Source organism: Mustela lutreola, chromosome 1 (assembly GCF_030435805.1).
Source record: "Mustela lutreola isolate mMusLut2 chromosome 1, mMusLut2.pri, whole genome shotgun sequence".
NCBI lineage: Eukaryota > Metazoa > Chordata > Mammalia > Carnivora > Mustelidae > Mustela > Mustela lutreola.
In genome coordinates, this window is record NC_081290.1 from 151596768 (window position 1) to 151621369 (window position 24602).

The 24602-nt window shown below is 44.8% G+C and overlaps 1 protein-coding gene across 3 annotated transcripts in view; it reads right to left on the reverse strand.

Annotated features, from left to right (window-relative positions):
• ZNF395 (zinc finger protein 395) overlaps positions 1 to 13353 on the reverse strand; it is a 44458-nt gene extending 31105 nt beyond the window's left edge. Inside the window, exon 1 of one of the 3 annotated variants that reach the window (XM_059176690.1) lies at positions 13333 to 13353. The gene's annotated coding sequence lies outside the window, so the exon portion shown is untranslated. The other 2 variants (XM_059176675.1, XM_059176667.1) reach the window with 2 other exon arrangements.
• Positions 13354 to 24602: the final 11249 nt, after the last annotated feature.

Below are 24602 nucleotides of genomic sequence, written 5' to 3' on the forward strand. Positions count from 1 at the left end.
CAAAGGAAACAAAAGCAAAAACAAACTACTGGGACAACATCAAAATAAATGTTTCTGCACAATGATGGAAACCAATAAAATCTCTACTGAATGGGAGAAGATATTTGCAAATGACATAACCAATTAGGGGTTAGTATCCAAAATACACGAAGAATTTATACAACTCAACACCCCCAAAATAAATAATCTGATTAAAATTGGGCAGAGAAACTGAATAGACATTTCTCCAAGAAGACATACAGCTGACCAACAGATACATGAAAAGATGCTCTGTATCACTCATCATCAGGGAAATGCAAATCAAAACCATCATGAACTATCACCTCACATCTGTCAGAATGGCTAAAATCAGAAAGAAATTTTTAAAAAATTTTTAAAGTATCAAGTAATAGATCACAAGCGTTGGTGAGGACGTAGAGAAAAAGGAACTCTCATGCACTGTTGGCAGGAATGCAAACTGGTGCAGCCGCTGTGAACAGTATGGAGTTTCCTCAAAAAATTAAAAATAGAAATACCATCTGATTCTGCTACTGGGTATTTACCCAAAGAAAATGAAAACACTAATTCGAAAATATATATGCACCCCACGTTTACTGCAGCATTATTTACAGTAGTCAACATATGGACACAGCCCACGTGTCTACAGAAGGATAAAGAAGATGCAGGGTACATATACAGGAGTATTACTCAGCCATTAAAAAAAAAAAAAAAAAAGAGGGATACCTCAGTGTCTCAGTTGGCCAAGTGGCTGCCTTTGGCTCAGGTCATGATCCCAGGGTCCACAGATCGAGTCCCACATCTGAGCTTCTCTGTCTGCCCCTCTGCCTGCCGTCCCCCCTGCTTGAGCTCTCTCTCTAATAAATAAACAGCTTAAAAAAAAAGAGAGAGAGAGAGATCTTGCCATTTGCGACAACAGAGATAGATCTAAATGGTATTATGCTATGTGAGACAAATACCATATGATTTCACTCCTCCATGGAATCTAAGAAACAAAGCAAATAAACAAAAAGCAGAATCAGATTCATAAAAACATAGAACTGATGGGTGCCGGGGGCCAGGGGCAAGGGGACAGGCAAAATGAGTGAAGGGGAATGAGAGATACAGTCTTCCAGCAATGGAACAAGTCAGGGGATGAAAGGTATGGCAAAGGAAATGAAGTCGATGTATTGTAATGGCATTGTGTGGTGACAGACAGTAGCTACAGTTGCAGTACAGGGTTGTTGAATCACTACGTTATATACCTGAAACTAATACAACGTTGCATGTCAACAGGAAGGGAAGAGGAGAGCAGGAGTGAGCGAGGGAGGGAGGAACAATCGCTTCATGTCCGAATGCACTTCAAGTATGCTCTGGCCTATAATCAGGTCTAAGCTAGGAACTGACCTTGCAATGTATCTTCCTTAAGATTTCAAATCAGAGCACTCTATTACCCAACAACTGCTTTCTCTTAGTATCTACCCTAGATGAACAAAGAGAGGCATGTGCAGCCAAGTTTACTGTAACAGCTTTATAATACGAAAGAGTTTGGAAATAACTTAAATGCCCATCAACTAGGGAAAGGTTCTCAAGACTGCGAGGTAGGAGTTAGACAAAATCAGGAAGTCCTAGATGGGCGGACAGGAAGCAATCACCAAGATGTCCTGCAGTGGGGGACAGGGGAGCCAACATGCTGAACTTGTTTTAACACAAGTACATAAAGCATCTAGTTACCAACAAACTCCTCTAACAGAGGTTAACCTCTGGAGAAGGCCTGCGATTAGGAGTGGTTGTCAAGAAGATTCTGTTTCCTCTGGGAAGTCAGCATTTGTTTTTGTTTTGTTTTGTTTTGTTTTCTACAGAGAATGTATTCATGCATTCTCTGTGATGAAAACTGCATTTAACTGTTTAAGTTTTTTTTTAAGGGGGGGAGGGAGGAAGAAACTGACCCTTTTCAATACATTTCAGTAAAGTGTTGAGAGCAATTTGTATCTGAATCTGACACATGCTTTCCAGGAGGCTGAGAGCTCAGCAGTGCAGGGAGTGGGCTTTGCAACACAGACCTTGTACACTATTACAAGCCCAACACTATAACTCCTTGGATCATTAAATTTATATGCTAGTTCAAGGAAGAGGCAGGGAAAGAGAGAAAGCATGTCAGGGGGGCTTCTGGAAACCCAAGGGGATGTCCTAGGAGCAACTGCAGTTCTAGCTGAGCATTCTGCCTCTCCAACACAGGCAACTAACACACACTAGCCAATAATGGCAGCCTCTGCCCAACCGCATACATTCCACCCTAGGCCTGGTTGTGTGTGCCTCAGACTCTTATCAGAATTCCTACCATTAATCTGGATCCTGTGGACTAATGAGGAGGACGAATCTGTATGCATGAGCACACGAGTGCCAAAAATTATTTACTTACCAGGGCCACCTAACCATATAAACTACTGATTTTAAAACACACTCTTCGGCCTCTTCAAAGCCCTACTCAAAAAGCCAACATTTTAATATTAAGAACCTAGGAGGCAAAACTAACCAGGGTGACTGAGATCAGAGCTATGGTACTTCTGGGGGGGGTGGCGGCGGTAATCTGGAAATGGTCACAGGGAACACGTCTGCGGTGATAGAAATGTTCTGTCTCAAAACGCATTTGTCAAAACTGATTAAACAGCATACTTAAGATCTAAGCATTCCAGTGTATGCAAATTATACCTCAATTAAAAAAAAAAAAAAGCTCCTCCGACACTGTTTCTCTGCTGGCTGCAGCAGAACTTTGAGCTGTCCTATCAGACATCTGAAATCTCTGTTGTGCTATGTAAAGAGCTCGAGTACCATGGCGACAGTCACCATAAAAATAGATAACAAGATTAAAATGGATAGAGGACACATGAATTTAAGAACGGCACACCAAGAGCAATTCATTTCCAGCAGAAGAAAAATAGAAAGAGGAGAGGGAGTTTTTCATTCCTCAAGCACCAAAAAAAAAAAAAAAAACAGCCACTGAAAGTGGTTGTTTTTACTAAAAGAGTTTTATGGCTTCCCTACACTCAAAGGACAAAAAAGGCTGTGAACGGTTATTTCTTATCATACTTTGCTTTAAAAAAAAAAAAAAAGAAAAGCATACGATAGTCTAAGTGTTTCCCATACCTCCAGTAAGCAGCCCAAGGAAGAAGTTCTGAGCGATTCAACAAACCCAGCCGATGGTCCATACTCTGTGAGGCCCCAAAGATACTGAGATAAAGCAGACCTTTATCATTAAGGGCAAAACATTTCCAACTTCAGTTCTAAAAAACCACGTCCTGCCTGTATTTTTTACATATACCCAAAGCTGTCATCTCCTACTTCCTGCACCCCCAAATTGCTTCACTCCATGGAAAGAGAGCACTTTCTTGCCAAATACTGATTTTTCAAGTGCCAAAATGTGAGGCTGGATCACGGGGACATAGAAATCATCTTGTGATATTCTCCAAATTTGAGATAAGCCTCCATTCTCTCTGCAGAGCTGTCTAAGAAATTTCGTTATGGGATTTACCCCTAGCACTGCCCCCCCCAACAAAAAGTAACCCAAAAATATCAGGAAGAGAACCTAAAATTTTTAAATCATCATAGCAGATTCTAAATATGCCCTCTATTTAAGTAAAATTTAGGCAAAATTAAACTAAGTCAAATTTTATAGAAACGAACATTGTATTTTCTATGTGTAAGCTATTAATAAACTGAAAAAGTACGTTTTTTAACTCGAACCACAAACATTATTGTCTGATATAAACCAAAAATGTGCATTCCTGGAAAACCTCACTCCAGATTTAAATATGTCCCTTTGTTCTCTTTGTCCCTAAACCTAGAGAGCCATCATGGGGCTCAGCCTGATCCCTGGGGTCAGAACAGTTTTTAATGCGCTACAGCTGGTGACAGAAATCTGCAGTGTGGGAGACGAAACAGGAAGGAGATGATCAAGGGCACTCCCAGGTCCACCACAGCCAGGTGGACAAGCCATCATTCAGTTAAAGGGCCCCATCTTCATTCATTCAGTATACTGAATAAAACTGCCCAATCAACACACTGGTCTTCAACACCATCATCTATTTTATCATTCACCACTTCCAGCCCACCCTCACTCTATGTTTCTGAAAGACCAAATTCAGTTTTCAGCAGTCACAACCCCGACCAACTGTGAAATGGTTCTCCTCATCCTCTCTAGAATGACCCCAGAAGGGTCTCCCAAAAGTGTGGGGACTCACTTATAAATATTTTTTAAAAGAGCTTACGTTCACTCAAATACTATGCAAGCAGAGGTGTATCCCCCTATTCCACATTATCTTTCAGCATTGACAAGTCACATAATAACCCTACGAACTGGAAAGGATTTCAGAGGTCAGCCGAATTCCTGTCCTCCTCTTCTACTGCATCCCTAATCAACAGCCCAAATTGAATACCTCTGACGAATGGGAAGTTCACTACTCCATGGGCAGACACTTCCCTTGTTGGACAGCTCTGCCAGCTACCAAACCTACTTTCATAGTGAACGAAGATGGTTCTCCCCTTATTTAGGGTTAAGTACTTCAGAGTAATCATTGCACAGATAAGGAAGCCTGTAATGTATAATCATTCCAGAGATGAGAAATCAGAAACTGGAGAAAATAAAGTAATTGTTCTATCCACTGGTCATATTCCAACACCAGAAGCAAAATTGAGTAAATCTACTCTTTCCTACACCTGATAACCATCAAAGTACATGAAAGCACTATTGTGTACCCACCCCTGAGGGTCCTCACTCCAGTCATTCCTGACCCTACGTCATCCTAGGGTCCCTCCTGAGGATAAAGTCTTGCTTGCTCATGTTTCCTTCAAATCATGCCTCCCCAAACCCATCATGGCCCAAAGGTCAAATGACCATTGAAGTCATTAAAAACAGATCCTGTGATCAATGAATTTCCAATCCAGTTATTAACTAGATTCAATTTTCTAAAAGCCTCACCCCACTCAGGGCTCACATCAAGCCATGAACAATAGAACAATCTCAAAACTTTCTTCCCCCCACATGATCTGCCCCTCTTCTGCATGTCTGGAGTACCAAGAGAGCTACAGTATGCTTGTCTACTCATCTGTTCATCTCCCTCTTTCAATTAGATCACCAGCTTCAGGTCAGGGGCTGAGTCTTACTTTGTGACTCCAGTGCCTAAACCAGGGCCTGACATACAGTAGGGAGGTACTCAAGATCAGTCACTGAATAAACCATCTACCTTTACCCGATCCTGTCCTTGAACAATAACATGTTTTGTTTTAATAGCAGCGATCAAGAGAATGAAAAGATAAATGGGGGGGGGGGGGGGGTAGTTGCAAAAGACGTCTGCTAAGGACTATTATCCATAATATACAACTCCTAAAACTCAACAATAAGAGAACCAACAATTCGATTAACAAATGGGCCAAGGAGCTTAACAGACACCTCACTAAAGAAGATACACAGATGGCAAAAAAGCACATGAAAAGACGTCGTCACAGTCATTAGGTAAATGCAAATTAAAACGAGATACCACCATACACCTATGAGAATGCCCAAAATCCAGAGCCATGATGCTACCAAACGCTGGTGAGGGTGTGGAGCAATAGGAACTCTCATTCATTGCCGGGGGAAATGCAAAATGGTACAGCCACTTTAGAGGGCAGTTTGGAAGTTCCTTACAAAACTAAACACGCCCTTATCATATGATCTGGCAATCACACTCCTTGGTATTTACCCAAAGAAGCTCAAAACATACATCCCCATGAAAACCTACAGCAGTTGCAGACGTATATAGCAGCTTTGTTCATAAGAAGCGCCAAAACTTGGAAGCAACCAAGATGCTCTTCAGGAGGTCAACAGATACACAGTAACTGTGGCCCATCCAGACAATGGATTCTTCAGTGCCATAAAGAAATGAGCTATCAAACCATTCAAAGACATGGAGGAAGTTTAAGTGCACGTTACTAAGCAAAACTAGCCTGTCTGAAAAGACTATATGCTATATGATTCCAACTATATGACCTCTCGGTAAAAGAGAAACTGTCCACAGTAAGAAGTAAATGTGGTTGCCAAGGGTTGGGGGGGAGGAAGATAAATGGGCAAAGCACAGAGGATTTTAGGGCATAAAAGTACTCTATATGATACTCAGTTGTAGATACATGTCTTTAATATATTTGTGTAAACTCACAGAATGTACAACAGTAAACCCTAATGTAAACTATGGTCCTTGGGTGATTAGACATGTCAATATGAGCTCATTAATTTCAACAATGTACCACTCTGGTGGGATGTCCATAGTGGGGGAGGTTATGCATGGTTGGGGAGGCAGGGGGTAAATGGGAAATCTCTATACCTTCTCAACTTTGCTATAAACCCAAACCTGCTCTAAAAAATACATTAAAAATATATAGCAGTGTTTTCTCCCCACTGTGCTATTAAATACACATTATAGAAAATACAAATGTAAATTTAAAAATGCAAAAAAAGTCACTCAGCTCCATCTACCCTTCCAGTATTGGTAATTTGCTATTAGAATTAGTATATTTACTTCCAGCCATTTTCTATGTACTTTGTTTCTTTAAGATTTGAAATCATATTGTAGAGGCACCTTAACTTTTAGCAGAAACATTTGCCCATATTATTTTAAAGGTATTCCTAAACATTGTTTTTTTGAAAATTTATTTATTTTATTTTTTTTTTTTAAAGATTTTATTTATTTATTTGACAGAGAGAGATCACAAGTAGGCAGAGAGGCAGGCAGAGAGAGAGAGAGAGAGGAGGAAGCAGGCTCCCCACTGAGCAGAGAGCCCGATGCGGGACTCGATCCCAGGACCCTGAGATCATGACCTGAGCCGAAGGCAGCGGCCTAACCCACTGAGCCACCCAGGCGCCCGAAAATTTATTTATTTTAGAAAGAGCATGTGAGTGGGAGGGGCAGAAGGAGAGGGAGAGAGTCTCTCAAGAAGACTCTGGACCTTGAGCTCCATCTCATGACCTGACGCCAAAACCAAAAATCACTCACTTAACCAACTGAGCCACCCGCCACCCAAGCATCCCCTTAACATCACTTTTAATGGCTTCATCATATTCTATTATAAAGACATATCCATCAGAATCATTTATAGGTTACTTCCAGTCCAGTCACACCATTGGACATTTAGGCTGTTTCTAATTTTCCCTAGAGTTAAAAAAAAAAAAAAAGAAAGAAACAAAAAACAAAAAAACAAGACTGTGAATAATCCCTGTGCATAAACATCATCCACATTTTGGATCTAGTCTTCACTGTGCTTCCAGAAGTAGAATTAACTTACCAGAACATATCAACAATTCAAATTTTAAAAACTACATCACACTTTATATTTATCCCCTACTCAATTTCTTTTTTAATTTGGAACTTCATTCTGGATTCCTATGAACCTTGATCTACCTCCTAAATAAGCAATCCGTCCTACCTCTGCGCCGTCAAAAAGCTGACAAACACAACTTCTGTATTCCCATCCACGACACTGGAAAAAAATGTTGAATAGCTCAAGGCCAAGAATAGAACCCTGTGACGATCCTCTTCAGACCCCCTTCCAGGCTGACTCAGTGCCACTAATTAACAGTTTTTGCATATGACTGTCAAATTAATAACACCATCCAGCCCACATTCCACAGCTTATTTAATATGGACCATCATATCTTAAGAAACTGTTAAATACTTTACTAAAGCCAGAGTGCGCCAGAGCTAGTCCCTCATTTCTGTCCTAGCAGCAAACCACCGTGTAAAACAAGAAACGGGTTCAATTTGTTTGATACCATTAGGCTGACTTCTGGTTACCCTGACATCCGACAGCCACACATTTTTAAGCAAAGAGCACGTCACCTTTGGCTTCTGTTAATGTCACAACAGCGACATTTTAAGTAATCAGATTGTGCAAGCTGCATAAAGCAGGGCGAACACTGTTCCGTCCCTCTCACCTGGGGAAATGCTCCGGAATCACTGGTGGTTATGGACTTCCAGGGTGCACCAACTATCCCCAAACCACAGAGACCTGAATTTACTCAACTTCAGCTAGTCTCCAAAAAGCTTAGTTTTCCAAGGGTCATCTGCACTAACATCTGGGTTTGAAACAATAATTCCGTGGTCATTTTGAATCCTGGATTATGAATCTCTGGACCACAGAGGCCTGCCCCCAGAGGTATCCTAGGAATAGGGAAATAAGAAATGACACAGCCCCTCTCTTTACTGTTCCTTTATTACTGACTCATATAACCAAAGATCCTGAGAATCTAATGTCATACGGCATTTGACAGTGGTGACTCACATCTCACCAAATTATTACCCCAACATCATTCTTGGAAGATAAGTGCCAGGAGCCACCATCTACCCATGCCAGCCAGAAGCAGAAAGTGGAGGGCTTGAGAGATCTTGGGGTCACTAGAAATTGGCCTCACAATACACAATATAGCCTAAAGCCCTAATTAGTGCCATTCCAATCATCATAAAAATATTTTAAAGTCCTAGCCAGCAGCAACTCGGCAAGTGCCGCTGATTTGCCTAAAACAAATCACTCGCACACAAATATCTCAGATTTCATCATGTCACACTCCTACCCAAATCCCCCACTGGCCACCCAGAACCAGGACAGCCATCCCAAATTCCCTAGGTTGGCATTTAAGTCTCTTGAAAGATCAGATCACAAACCTAAAGGCCTACAGACTAAATAGGGAATGTAAAGAGACTGCACTCATGCAGAAGTGGGTGCTGGGAATATGATAATGGGGAACCACCATGCCTGTCTCCTGTCCACAGGAGGCCACCACTACTCACTGCCTGATCTTTTTTTTTTTTTTAAGATTTTATTTATTTATTTGACAGAGAGAAATCACAAGTAGATGGAGAGGCAGGCAGAGAGAGAGAGGGAAGCAGGCTCCCTGCTGAGCAGAGAACCCGATTCGGGACTCGATCCCAGGACCCTGAGATTATGACCTGAGCTGAAGGCAGTGGCTTAACCCACTGAGCTACCCAGGCGCCCCTAATTCTTTAAGAGAGTCCCCAGTCGAGGTTTTCTGCATCGTCCCAATTTTTTAAAACCTTTATGTACTCCAAATTATAACCCTTCTGGGCAGAACACATTCTCTGGGTCACTGGTTTATAACCCCTACACGTTGATCCTAACCCACCGTTTCAGACCGGCATCTCCCCACCCTCTAATAAGAACCCTCTTTTATTCACTCTTACACACACTGTGCACATCCTAACTCCAAGCCTTTGTCCATGTTACAGAGCCCCCAAACTGTGCAGCATCATGTGACACACCAAGAGTTCATCCCAGACTTCCTTCCCGATCCCCAAAAGTGTTACCAAGCCACTCCAGCCCAAGCTGCTTGCCCCCTCCTATGAACCCTCCAGGGACTTATTTTTCACTTTGGCATTTAATCATCTTGCCTTGCTCCTTAATCATAGGTATACCTTCTCTCTCCAACTAGCCTGTAAATGTTCGATCTCTTCCTCGTGCTTCCCTCCACTTGCACTACGAACAGGAGCACTGCACACAAGCAGCTTAATAAACACTTACTAGATGTGAAAGTTCTCTATAACTGTGTTTTCCAAACTGGGTTACATCCATGACAGAGTGGGTAAGTCAACTGAGTGGGAGACAGCAAGCATTTTTCAATGAAAAAGAAAAGAATGGGGGCACCTGGGTGGCTCAGTGGGTTAAAGCCTCGGGTCATGATCCCAGAGTCCTGGGATCAAGCCCCACAACAGGCTCTCTACTCAGCAGGGAGCCTGCTTCTCCCTCTCTCTCTGCCTGCCTCTGCCTACTTGTGATCTCTGCCTGTCAAATAAATAAATAAAAATCTTTAAATAAAAGAATGGAAAATAAAAGTACCAAAGGAGATGGCACCAGACAAAAGAAAGGAGTACTTCAGGAACTTAAATTAGATTTTTATATACATGATTTACTGTGCCTAGATCATGATGTAAATTTTATTTCTTAATGTAGGTCACAGATAAAACAGTGAAAAAAAAAAAAAAAACCACTATTTTTTAAAGAGTAAATTAGCTCAACCACTGCTCCATGAAATCCTTTTTGACAGTCATATACTCCCAATAAAGAAAAATATCTGATGGACGCCTCTGCCCACACAAGGCAGTTTCCCCTGCTAGCTCACTGATCCTGCATCTCAGAAAAACGAGGCAGCTCAGGAACTCTGAAGTACATTCTCCGCTCCATTCTGCAACTTTTTGCAATCATCCTCTAAATTCGCCAGCCCTCAGATGTTGCAAGTTGAGGCTTGGGGAATTTGCTCGGCAAATCACCCTAAGCCACCCTTGCAACAAGAAAGCGGAATTCAGAGCTCAAGAAAAAACCGGTGCCAGCTCCTCACTGCAGGTTCCTGGGAACCAGCAATGGCAGAGGTTAGAACAGACCTGGCCCTGGGAGACGCAGTCTCCCCAGGCCCCAGATTCCCTCCTTGCTCCTTGCTGATCACCTTGCTGCTCCCCCATCTTATGGCTTCCCCCCCACACACCCACCTACGAAGGGACACCAGGACTAGCCCGAAGGTCTCGGCAGAGAGCATTATTCAACTTGTTTCAAAGCCCGACAATTTCTGTGTTTAGCAAATTCCATTCTTCCCTCCCATCTCCAATCCCAAGCTGCTCTGCCAGCTTCAGGTTCAGGACCTGGCAATGTCATCTGAATGGCAATACAGAACAGAGTATTCCAATTCACTCACAAGCATCCTCCACTAGTAGGACCTACCACCTCTGACCAAGACAACATCCCACTCAGAGTGCCTTCCCTCTCCCAGCTTTGGCAGCGTGGTTTCCCACCAATCTCAGAGCTTCGGTTGCTTGCAGGACATCTGTGTTTGGACGTCTTGGCAAATACGAGAAACCTCTGCAGCCTGTCAATTGCTTCTCTCCAAAACACACATTTCCGATTTCTCCAGTTACCAACGACAGCAGTTCCAAGGTCCTGGCATGTAATCAATTTCCACAAAGAATTAATTTCCATTCATCTCCTTCCTTCACCCTGCCCCTATCAACAGATTATTTCAACAGTAATGCTTTTCTAAAATCCACCCTCTTTTCCATCTCCAGTTATCCCAGTCCAAACTCTGAGCACTCCACAACTGTAACAGTCTACTGATTCGTCTCTGAACACTATTTTAAAAACCTTTCCAAACACCCTTTCATTACGTCACTCTCTGGCTCAAAAACCTTTCACGTCTCCCCAGTACACACAAGGTAAAGTGCAATTCCCCAGTCTGGCTTTCTAGGACTTTCCTCTCCATCTTTATCTCCTGCTCAGGAAACGTTCCCTTGCCTGGCCAAGCCCATCTCCTGTCTCTCAGGAAAGCCATGTTCAATCGCACCTCATGACTACCTCAAGGGTCTCGTCCTCCAGGAGTACAGTGCTGGTGATTCCTGACCACAGCCCTCTTCTCTGAGCTCCAACAGCATCTCTTCCACACTTCACATTTTGACAGCTAATTGTGTCTTATCTTAAGGTCTTATTTCACATGCTCAAGGGTTTCTGTCTCCTCCTCAAGATCATAAACTCTGGGAAGGAATCATCTCATCTATCTTTTGTATCCTCCCTCACGGAGATAAACTGTTTGAACCTACTCTCTTCTGGCACCTGTTACCTCTCCCTCTCCTGCCTTTGGGCCTTGGCCAGTCAGTTATCCTCCAACTGCCCAACTTATTTCATAACTCAGTACCCTTAATCCAGTCCCCCAACTCTAACCTGTTCTTTGAAACTCCTCCTCCCCCCAGCATTTATAATAATTTAGGCAGCCATAGCCCATTAATTTGAACTTTAGTTCTGAAATCACTTCCACCTGGTCAGCAGGATTTCTGAGGCCTTAGATTTCTTGTGTGCCTCTTATCATCTCTCCCTGAGAGACTGGCACGGTGCTGAGAACACAGCAGCCCCTCAAAAGTACCTGTGGAGTTGAACTTAATTGCTGTTTCCCTGTGTTTCAAGTTCCTTGAGACCCAGAACCTCTGTTTACACAACACCTCAGGAGGGTGTCAAAAAAGCCTTCAATACCTGTTGATCACTCACTTTCAGGCAAACTGCAGCAGGGACACTTTTCTAGAATAAGAAGTGTAAAGAAGATAGTGGCGGCCTGACATCAAGGAAACGCCTGCCTGAGGGAAACGTTCGAAAGCCACAGAGGACTGCCCAGGACTGCTTGAACTCAAGGAGGCAGTGCCACTCCACCGGAGTGGCAGGTGGGCTTCTTTAGATTTCTGAGTCAATGCTAAAGTGAAGGAGCTGAGCCCTGAACTCCCAGACGGGGTTAGAAAATTCTCTTTGGAATTGTTTGCATATGACAAACTCCCGGGCCAGGCCCCCACCCGAGCACCCCACATGCCCACAGTGCCCCTTCCAAGGGGCGCCAGGGGCCACCGGTGAGGAAAGGCAATGTTAAACCGCCTGGAAGGAAGTGGGGGTGGACAAAAGGGGACAGAAAGGGTGGGGGGCAGCCCCGGAGCTGGAGGGTGTGTCGCGCCGCGCGTCCCGGAGCCCGGCACTCGCTCGCTCGCTCGCTCCGTGGAGTGGGCAGGAACGCGCGGGGCGTCGGGAGGGCTGGGCTGGCGGCCCAGCCGGAAAGGGTCAGGGAGGGGGCAGGACCGTCTCCGTCGGAGCGGCGACTCCGGACAAGCGCTCAAAGTTGGGGAGGGGGCTCCTCTGTGAGCGCCCGCGGCGGGCTAGAAAAACAAGGCGGCGCACGGGAGGGCGGGCGGCCACCCCCCACCCAGCCTGCGCGGGCACTTGCACTGCCGCAGCGCCCCCGCGTCCCGACCGGCCACTAACCCTGCGGCGCCCGCCTCCGTGCCCTCAGGCCGCCGACCCGGCCCCCGCGGGCGTGCAGAGCGTGGGAAGTTCCCGGGCCACCCCCGTCCCCGGGCTGCAGCGCCGCGAGGTCCCCGCGCAGCTCACCTCGCCCCGCCACGAGCAGCACCGCGGGCCGGGCAGTTCCCGTTCGGACAGCTCGGCTCGGCTCGGGGTTGCAGCTGCAGCTGCCCCCGCCCGCCCACCCGGAGCGGCCCACAGCCCCGCTCCGCTCCGGCCGCCCGCCCGCCGAGGCTCCGTTCGCGCCCACCTGGCCGGCCTGCCCTCCCTCTCCGGGACACTGCGCTCACGTACGCGGCCGCGGCCACAACCCGGCCCGGATTCCCCGCCCGGGAAGGGAGCGGAGAAGCGCGCCAGCCAGCTAGCGAACGAGCGAGCCTCGGGGACACACCCCCCCCGCCCGCCCCCTTCCCCAGCCACAGGCGCCGCGCGCGCACGCGGCCTGCGCGCCCCCGCCCGCCACGCGCGCACGCGGTCTCGCCACACACCCACCGCGCGCCGGGAATACACACTCCCGGCCACCCGTAGACAGTGGGCGCTCAATAAGTGCCCGAGCGACCCCTTACGCACATGCGCACTTGAACCTGACCGACTTGTGACACACCCCCACCCCCACTCCCACCCCAAAATCGGAACCGGCGGCTACAGCCCCAAACCAAACTTGAATGTTTGCCTTTTTTCAGTGAACCGCAAAACAAGCCAAAGTTTTTTTTGCTGTTGTTTTTCCAGGTCTGGCTCTGGGATGGGCTTCTCCGAGAGAGGCCGAGCTCGGCCCCAGGGCGGGAAAGGAAACCAGAGAGCTCTGGGCGCCAAGGACGGGAGTTTGGCGAGGGCGACAGAGACCCAGGCCGCGCAGCCGGCAACCGCTCCCAGCGCAAGCGAAAGCGCGAGAGGGAGGGAGCTAGCCTTTCCATTTTCTTTCGGGGTTAATGGTTTCCTCTCCATTTTATGACATTTTATTCGATTTTTACCCGTTCGTAGTTGTAAAGTGAGGTGTTATTTACTCTTTCTGGAATTAAATGAAAAAAGTTAACTATTAGCTTTCAGCCCTTATGTAAACGATACCAGTTGCTTTTGGCACCGTTAGGCTCTGGCTTTTGTATAATTTGTAACGAGGAGAATTGAAGCTGTTCCATTGTGTTGCTCTATGTTTTTGAGAGATAAGACCACAGCATTACAACGGTAGTGAGGGGCCCCAAAGTCTATAGGTACGAATAATATACATTTATATTCAAGTAAATGTAAACAATAGAAGAAATAATTCCCCTCCCCCAAAAAGTTTTAAATAGTTTTGGACATACTTGCTGCAATTCTTCAACTTGAGGTATGCCGTTTTTCTTGCAGAGAGGCAATGGGGTGTGTACTAGAAACGACTAAACTTTGCAGTCAGACAAGCCTGGTTTGCAATCCTGATTTTACTGCCTTATCTTTATGATAGCAGATTTTTATCTCTCTGAACCTCAGAGGCTTCTTTATCTGTAAGTTGAAATAGAAAGCTTAGGTATAGTGCCTAGGTCATACCCAATAAGCAATAAATATTGTTTCCTTTCCCCCTTCTCCCACCAATTACATAGGAAAAAATATCTAAGTAGAATCAAATTCTTATAGGACATACATTTCCAACTGCCGGCGATTGTGCCCCCAGGACACATTAGCAAGGTCTGGATACAATTGGGCTGGGGGAGGAGCGCTACTTGATAGGTACAAACCAACTGTGCGGCTAAGTACCCTGAACACAGGAGAGCCCCCACACAACAAAGAATTACCTGGTCTAAGATGTCAGGAGTACCACTGTTGAGAAATCCTGCTGTAGGAGAGTTCTGCTCTCAAACAGTTCGCCAAAGACTGATTCTACCTTTCAACTCTCATCCTCAAGGAGACATTCTTGTTTTGCATTTAAAAGAACAACAATGGGGGCACCTGGGTGGCTCAGTTGGTTAAGCAGCTACCTTCCGCTCTGGTCATGATCCCAGCGTCCTGGGATCGAGTCCCACATCGGGCTCCTTGCTAGGCAGGGAGCCTGCTTCTCCCTCTGTCTCTGCCTACCACTCTGTCTGCCTGTGCTCGCTCTCCGTCTCTCTCTCTGACAAATAAAAATAAAATCTTTAAAAAAATAAAAAATAAAAGAACAACAATGAAGCCACCGTGGGGATCACAGCAATTCCATTAAGGCTCTGAAAACCTTTCCTTAACATGAAAATGCAGATTCAAATTTTACATTTAATTATTAAAAGAGTAGTTTAGTTAATTAACAAGAATGTATACTCCCTTATTCTTAAGGTATTTTATGTATTAGGTATTACTGTGGTTTATAAATAGTTTAATGTTCTTTTTTCCCTTTTCCCTCCAACAGTGGGTGTTCGCTCACTGTATATTCACCTCTCTGCTAAGTTCCTCGCCTACCCTGACGTTTGTAATATAGTCCCTGCCCTCAAGGAACACATAGCCTGGTTGAAAGTGGATTCAGGCACATGAAACAATTAAGGAACAATACAAGATAGCACATAATTAAGCTTTAATTGCAGGACCCAGACTCAGGTGGTTCAGATGAAAGGTTAGTGAGGTCAGCAGCAACAGCCCAACACTGCCTACATGGCTGAGGTGTTCTGTGAACGTTTATTGAATAATAGGAAATAGTGAAAGCTTTTTACGCTAGGTAGGACTTCAGCTAGCATATAAACTCCATGACAGTGCTTAAACTGCTAGCTTCTGTAAAGAGATGTTGATGCTGGGCTGAGTTTATTTTTCTTAAAACATCGAGTTCAAACTTGTAACCAAACCTCTGTTATTTCCCCAGATGACTGAGCTTTAATAAAACGGAAACAATCATTTATTTGACAAATATGTGAGTTCCTGCTGTGTGCAAAGTGAACCAAAAGAATCTCTTAAGTTTGAACAGAACCCATTGCTTATGCTGTTTGAGATGAGCTTGTGAACCCAGGCCAGCAGAAGGCATGAGCCCTCTCACAGCGTGAACTGCACGCATACTCCTTGCCACTGCAGGTACATACTTGCACAGTATGCATTCCAGAGTTTCTCACATTAACGCAGACTCAGAGTGAATCTCCCATCACAAACAGCCATTACCAAACACACACCCAGCACTCAGCACCCTCACAAAGAATCCAGGCCTTTTGTCTAAAGACACCCTGAATAGCACACATATTACACAAAGCAAACTGTGGGTTTGCTGCCTTGGCTCCCCTATGACTACAGCCTGCCCTTTCTGGAGGCTTTTTCATCCTAGAACTGCCCTTCACCTTGCTTCCTCCCATACTCTAGCCTCCTATTACAATGCAGGCATCTTGTACCTCTTTCCCATTAAATCATTAGCTTCTTGGAAAGCATCTCCCATTAGCTGAGGTTAAGCAAAGCAGACCCAGACTCTGCCTCTTACTATATGGACATGTTTATAAGTGATTTTTAGGGCAGTTTGAGTCTGAGATTGCCACTATCCCCAATCCCCTGATGGAACTGCTCCCAGTCTGGCTGCCACCTCCCCCCACCCTCCCACCCCAACCCCCCCACCCCCTCCCCCCCCCCACCCCCCAACCCCATTCATTCTTTATTGTGGCCTCTTTCCTCTGCTTGAAACTCTTCAAAGGCTTCCCATAGCTTTTATAATAAAGTCCCGGCAATTCTCATTCAGATCCTTCATGATGAGCCTCCTTATTAATTGTCCACCCACTACCTGCCCCCATGTTTCTGCCCTGTTCACTCTGCACTCCGAACATGCCACACAGAACTTTGGTCCTCTGCCTGAACAGACTTTTTCTTTACTTGATACAAACTCTTTTCTCTGCCTAGACCACTCTCCGCCCCCCTCTCACCTCTTTACCTATCCCTACTCATTCTTCAGGAATCAACTTAGATACCCCTTTCTCGAGCCTCCAAGACAGAAACAGTTGTCTCCCTTTTGTGTCCAACAGCACCCTATACTTTCCCCCATTGCACTCTACTGAGATCTCCTTTCTCTTGTCCTAATACCCTATCAGACTCAACATTCTATGAGGCCAAAGACCAAGTCTTGTTCTCCATTGAATACCCAACATTTGGCACAGTGCCTGGCTTGTAGTAGGCACTTGCTAAACATTGATTAATAGTGAATTGCTAGTTGGACTGGGGGACTGACATGATCTATTCCATCCATGGTCTGGGCAATTCCTGGTTCAAAGCATGCCCCGGATGCTTGTAGATTCCAGGGCTGGTGAACACTTTGTAACCATTTATTTAGAACAGGATGGAGGCCTAAGGAATGAACTGAGTCCTCAGGTGCCACTCCCACCAGAGCCTAATTTTATAAATAACTTGGCCTCCTGAGCTCCAGACTCTTGTCACCAATTAATTACCTACATGACATCTCCCATTTGGGTGTCTACTCGTATCTCAAATGTACCATGTCCAAAACCAGACTTCTGATTTCCCTCCAAAATCTCCTTCTCCCCATCTCAGTAAATGCCAATTCCATTTTTGTCCGTCGCTCAGGAAACAAACACACAAAAACTTGGAGTCATCCTTAACTCCTTACTTTTTCTCATGTTTCACATCTAATCCACCAGAAAATCCTATTGGTTCTGTCTATGAAATATACCCAGAATCTGGTTCTGTCCCCCCATATCCACACTACTCCCCCAGCCAGACCACTACCTCCCTGATCTGGTCTTCCACAAGAGGCTCCTATCTGGTCTCCCTGCCTTTTCTCTCGTCTCTTTATTCAACACCATGGCAGCTAGAGTGATCCTTTTAAGACCTAAGTCAGATTGTATCACTGTTCTGTGCAAAATCTTCAGTGGCTCCCCACCTCCTTCACTATAAGGTCCTAAGGTCCTACCTAGTCTTGCCCCCAGTCAACCATCTGGCCCCACTGCCTACCACTCTTCCCTGGCTCACTTGGTGCCAGCTACATTGGCTCTTGCTGTTCTTAGACCCACTTCCAAATCAACCTTTCCAAGGCTATTCCTTTGGGTTGGAATGGATCTTCCTCCAAATCCCCATACAACCTGCTTCATCACTTGATTCAGGTCCCTGCTCAAATGCACCCATCTGAGAAAGACAGTCTCCGGCTAACCTATCTAAAATAGCACCACCCACCCATCCCTTCCACCTGCTTTAGTTTTCTTCCTAGCACTTGTCATCACCTGACAGCCTGTCTCTATCCACTCAGCTATAGGTTTAAGGGCAGCAGAGACTATTTTTTGTTTCCTGCTGTATCCCCCAGCTTCTAGAACAGTGTCTAGCATATAATCAACATTCAGGAAATAGCCATGAAGAACTTTTTAAAAATTTTAAAAATTAAAAAAAAAAAAAAGGAATCATGAATTCAGTGTGGTTAGACTACCAAAAAGTTACCCCTGAACCAGGTCCCTGTCCACTGTGTTAGTCCCAATCTACGTTAGTCCCAATGAATCCCTCCAGAATTTAGCTGTCCTACAGCAGGGCATCAGGATCCCAATTGCCCAACTTACACTAGGGACTTCTAGTACCTCTACCATACAGGGTTCTAGATCCCCACTGCTTCTCATCCACTTACACTAGAGACTTTAGTACATTTACGATACAGGGTTCTTTTGTTTATTTATTTATTTATTTTTAAGATTTTATTTATTTATTTGACGGAGATTACAAGTTGGCAGAGAGGCAAGCAGAGAGAGAGGAGGAAGCAGGCTTCCCGCAGAGCAGAGAGCCCGGTGCAGGGCTAGATCCCAGGACCCTGGGATCATGACCCAAGCCGAAGGCAGAAGCTTAACCCACTGAGCCACCCAGGCACCCCTACGATTCAGGGTTCTAAGCACAGCTTGCGTATCACAACCTCAGACCAGGCTATGGGTTCAAATGAAAAGGATAATACTGCTAATTCTGCATTTGTAACAAACTTTATGCATTTCTTTTAAATGAGAAAAAGCATAACACATCCCAGTGGGTAAAAACAGGCCCAGCACCTATTTTTAAAATTTTCATTCAAAAAGGCACAAGCTCAGAAGCTCCAAAGAGAAAGTAGCTTTTGGGTGTGCCTGAGGCAAGTAGTGTCTTCTCTCTGATCTACTCATCAGTAAGGCTTTCCTGGAGAAGGTGGGCTTTGCATTTCATTAAAGAGAGAGGATTGATAGGTTGCAAAGAGGTTGTTCAAAGCTTAAGGGCATCCCAGGAGGAGTTTGCTCAGATTTGCATAGCCACACTTTCCCTGCGAACTGGTCCTCACACGTGTGAAGATACCCCTGCAGATACACCCGCAGCATAAACACCCAGATCCATGCCTACTTCCCCCCAGCTCTAAAACTCTGTGAATAGGAGCAAGAGTACATAATCAGAAGGGGGAAAAATGAGCTAGCTTTGGGAATAGGGACCATAAAGCCCTATGACTCTGGGTATGAAAGAATGTGTAAGCCCAGGCCAGCTCTCTGTGCACATCTGGTTTTTCCTTTTATGCTTCTGTGATTTCTATGACACAGGAAATCCATTCTGGAACAACCCTGTCTGCTTTCTAGTGAGTGCATTAAAAATGGGGATTAAAAGTATGTTTATCTCACTGTTCAGAGCAGGAAGATAAAATCCAGAACAGCACCATTTCGAGGGTGGACCAACTCCAGCTTCGTTCTCCACTGCGTCCCTGGGGAGGTGCTAGCAACTGAGACCAGAGGCAGGCAAGTCCAAGGATAAAAGTTTCTGAACAGGCTTAAGACTATCTAGACATGGCTCTCACTGTGAAGCATACCAGGTATAGGAAAATACCACCCGGTGAAAACACCCATTCCATTCAACTCAACGAATACTATTATACACTAAGTCCAGACAGAGTCCTTCTCTGCCAGGCTTCCACACTATAACCTCTGTAATAAGAGCCTTTTCAGAGAAAGTCCTTAAAATGGGCTGAAGCAGCCAGCTTTTCCCACCCATAGGAGAGATATCAGAGGTATTTAAGAGATAAACAACATTAGATAAGGTGGGAAAGGACAGGAGACCTTAGACTGTGAAAGTCAAGAGGACCAGGTTATACCTTGGGGTTGAGGGAGACTGAAGTCACCTCAACCCCTAGATTACAAATGTTACTAGAAAAACAGATTGGGGACAGTTGAAAGAGAGAGGGGACAGACAGATCAACCAAAGGCAAGACCACCAGTCAGAAACAAAGAACTACAGAAAAAGTATACACTGTGAAGGCCCACCTATGCCATCCTCTATTTCATTTTCTTGGGTTCCAATCAACAACAATAATTACTTTCCTGCCCCAGGGAAGTAATTGTCATGTAACTTTGCCCTTAAGGCTTCTATTCTTAGCCACCCTGTCATGGCAGTAGAAGGGGCTGCTGGCCTTTTCTCTAGTGAACTTACCAGAGTTTCATTTTAGTCAAGCTGTTAAAACTTCATCCCCTCAAATATAGTCCATTTTGTTCACTAGCCTCACATAAGGATTCTGCCATCCTTCCTTATTTCTCTATAGGACCAAACTCCCACCCAAGGCAGATGTGCCTGCCACAATCCAGACCAGCTAGACCATCAAGAATGGCTCAGAGCCTGTTTAAATTCCCACATGGAGGAGTGACCATGCATGAGTACCATAGTGCTTTATTTTTTTTTAAGATTTTATTTATTTATTGGACAGAGAGAGACACAGCAAGAGAGGGAACACAAGCACAGGGAGAGAGAGAAGCAGGCTCCCCGCGGAGCAGGGAGCCCCATGCAGGGCTCAATCCCAGGACCCTGAGAGCATGACCTGAGCTGAAGGCAGACACTTAACGACCCAGTACCCCCAGGCGCCCCAGGCATACCATAGTTCTTGACAAGTGAAACACAGTGGGTTTGATTTGTACCCACTCTATATACCATGCAACAGTAGCACCATAAACCCTGGGAAATACCAACAATTTCTACAGGGCCACACTACTGATGAGCTAACTAACCACTTCCCAGGATCTGGGGTTATCAACTGAAGGACTCTCTTTTTAAAAAGATTTTATTTATTTATTTGATAGTGTGAGAGAGCACAAGCAGGAGTAACATCAGAGGGAGAGGGAGAAGCAGACTCTGCCCTGAGCAGAGAGCCCAATGCGAGGCTCAATCCCAGGACCCTGAGATCATGATCTGAACCAAAGGCAGATGCTTCACTGACAGAACCACCCAGGTACCCCCGAAATGACTTTTTGATTAAAAAAAATACATTTTTTTAAAACTCCATAAACCGGGGCACCTGGGTGGCTCAGTGGGTTAAAGCCTCTGCCTTCAGCTTGGGTCATGGTCCCAGGGTCTTGGGATTGAGCCCCGCATCCGCCTCTCTGCTCGGTGGGGAGCCTGCTTCCTCCTCTCTCTTTGCCTGCCTCTGTGCCTACTTGTGATCTCTGTTTGTCAAATAAATAAATAAATAAATAAAATCTTAAAAAAAAAAAATCAACTCCAGAAACCCACAAGCCAATCAGACAAAAGCCCCAAAAGCCTGTTTCTAAAGGCATTTTAAAGGCTGCTGATTACGTTATGACAATTTCTGGCTCTTCTGAATTGAACATCAGGCACTCTTCCCTGTTTGTACCAAACACCTCCTTGTATTTGCAGTCATCACAATTTCTTAGATTTTTCATAGGTTGGCCTCCATCAACATCCAGTGGGAAATTCAATTTCACAAGACCAGTTTCTAAGACACTAGAAGCAAAGAGGGATTGATACCTATCATTGGATTCCCTCTTGTGTTTTAGTGTAGATAGCAAGGTCTAAAACTTAAGAGTTTCCTTAAACTTTAATTTTTCCAAGTTTAGATCATTTACTGATGAAATTTTCTCTTTCGATAGACCAGCCTAAATTAATTTAGATGAAAAGAATGGGGCTTCCTGATCTTTGGTTTTCTGGAGAAAATCAACCAACCACTTACTCATAATCTTACTTTGATCATGCACCCAGTTCCACCCAGATTTTCTTAAACTACCATTCAGCTAGCTTTAGGCCACATCCTGCGTTAATAATCCGTATTAATACATTGGAGTAGAAATCATGTGGATTAATAAAACCCTGTTCAATTACCTTTTTGCATTATCCACCTGGTAACATGCCAGTTTTCTCATCCTTGTTTTATTCTCTTTAAAGTAGTTCATTCATTGGGGCGCCTGAGTGGCTCAGTGGGTTAAAGCCTCTGCCTTCGGCTCAGTTCATGGTCCCAGGGTCCTGGGATCGAGCCCCGCATCGGGCTCTCCGCTCAGTGGGGAGCCTGCTTCCCTTCCTCTCTCTCTGCCTGCCTCTGCCTACTTGTGATCTCTGGCAAATAAAATAATAATATTAATAATAATTCACTTATTCATTCATTTATTTATTTATTTGAGAGACAGAGCGGGGGAGGGGCAGAGGGAGAGGGAATCTCAAGCTGACTCTGCACTGAGTACAGAGCCTGGTGCAGGGCTCAATCCCATCATCCAGAGATCACAGCCTCAGCCGAAACCATGAGTGGGACACTCAACTGACCAAGCCACCAGGCTTTTAAATGGGACTAGTCTAATAATCCTCTCATAAACTATTGAATCACCAAATCTCTAACTTCTCCTTCTGACAGTATAACTGATTGCATCTCTGATGACCCCAGCAATCTTACAATGATTCCTGAGGGCAAGACAGTTTTCAGTCACTTACCAACTGGGTTTTCAGTCATTTGGTACCCAAACAGGCAGGTAAAATCTACCATATGTAAAAACCAGATTTCTAACCACGCCCAGACCGTTCTGGGTTGTTATTTCGTGGATATTTCTAAACCTCCCCCCCCTTTATGGCTTATCTTCTGGTCTACACTAATCAAGATAATCTCTGAAATAACACTAGCCAGTAATTTGCCAGGCTTCTCTGACATGACTACTGAGAGCCCAAAAATGGCTGGAACTCATTACCATCATGCTCTTTAGCAACCACTGGCACCACTGCCAGGACGCTAACACACAGCCTGATAAATGGAAGTTATTACTGTCACTCTGTTTTCTTCTGTGTCTCAGGAGAAGGAGGTGAGATGCTCTAGCACCTTCAGGTGGCTGGAGGAGTCATGAAATGCTGATGGCAGACCTGTGAAATGGGGTGACAGACCCAGGAGAAAAATAAACTCAATTCAAAAATGCCTTGAAAATAATGCAAGTCTTCCTCGAGCTTCTCTTGAGGCAGAATCCAAAGAAGAATGTCAACTCACCTCACATAACAAAGCTTCGAGAAATCTCTTCTCGAATTTCTGTCCCCTGCCTCCCACCAACAGCTGTTTCTCTTCCCTTCTCTTCCTCTCTTCTCACCTAGTTCTCTTTGCTACCACTTCCACTCTCTCTCTCCTCCCTCCTCAAGTGGAGAAATCAGCCTGCTCCTGACTTCTGTGTCTTAACTTTGTCAAAGACCTAGCAGCTGACTGAGCCAGCCAAGAGACCTTCCCCTGGAAGTCAAGGAATGGCAAGTGATCGGTATAATACACGTTTAAATTTTAATTTTTTTCCTTTTTCTTTTTTTTTTCTCATGACAGCAGTATTGGACCAGATCCAGTCTCCCTGCTGAGTTCCCAAGGAACACACACAGGGCCTCTACAGTTTTATCCCAGACCGTTAGAATAGCTGACAAAGGATGGAAGGACCATTCTTTCTGGTGTCTCCTTGGACCGACTGACTAGCTTTTGCTCGGTGACCTAGCTAGCTATCCACCACCAGAAATGTTCGAGAGGAAGAAGAACCATCTGTCAGGGACTCCTTCTGTCTCCAAGATTCTGTGATTCTAAATGCCCCGGCTCCTAGCAGTTCAACGTCCTGTCCTCATTACCTCTTCAAAACTGACTGCTCACCTACCTATCCTTCACTTTAACCAACCAAGGACAGTTGACACTTGAACAACACAGGTTGGAATTGCACGGGTCTACTCATGAGCAGATTTCCCTCCATAAATATATGCATTTTCTCTTCCTTATGATTTTCTTAATAACATTTTCTCTTCTCTGACTTGATTGTCAGAATATACTCTATAATACATATAACATACAAAATATGTGTTAATCAACTGTTTATGTTATCGGTAAGGCTTCCTAGGCCATTAGTTTTCAGGAATTCAAAAGTTATACACGGATTTTTAATTTTGAGGGGTACCAGGTGGGGGTGGGGAGGGAGGCCGGCACCCTTAACCCTCATGTTATTCCGAGTCAACTGTAGTTGTTATTGGTCCCTTTTTATTTGCCATTTCACTAAAAGCCTTGTAATAATCTCATCTCAAAAATCTGTCTTATCCTCTTCATGACCCGGACTGTCCCAGTATCCGAAAGTTAAATGTTATCTGTCCAACATCTAATTTGGGTTTGTTGAATTGTGTCCTGTTTATCATACAATAATATTTAGGAAGAATTCTATTTTCTTCTGTCTACCCACATCCATGGGACTCACACTTGGTATGACTCATGGGAACTAGAATACTTAAGAAGTGATAGTTGTGGCAAGCACCCAACTTCCATTATTTTCTGAGGAATAAATAAATAATACTGTGCCAAACTTATTAGACAGGCCTCTCTTTGGAGACAAGTGACAGGAACTCAATTCATGCTAGCTTAAGCAAAAAAATGAATTTGTTGGCTCACTTAACTGGGAAATCCAGGAGTTTGTACTGGCCACAGTCACAGCTAGGCCCCAAATTGAAACGACATTGTTAGGGTTTGCGCTCTAAACCTCTCATTTCTGCTTGCCCCTTCTTATTGGTCCCAGTCTTTCCTATTTCAAAAGAGCTCCCCACAGCATCCACTCTCCCCCCAAAAAGAGCTTCTTTCATAGGCTTGGGAAGATGGT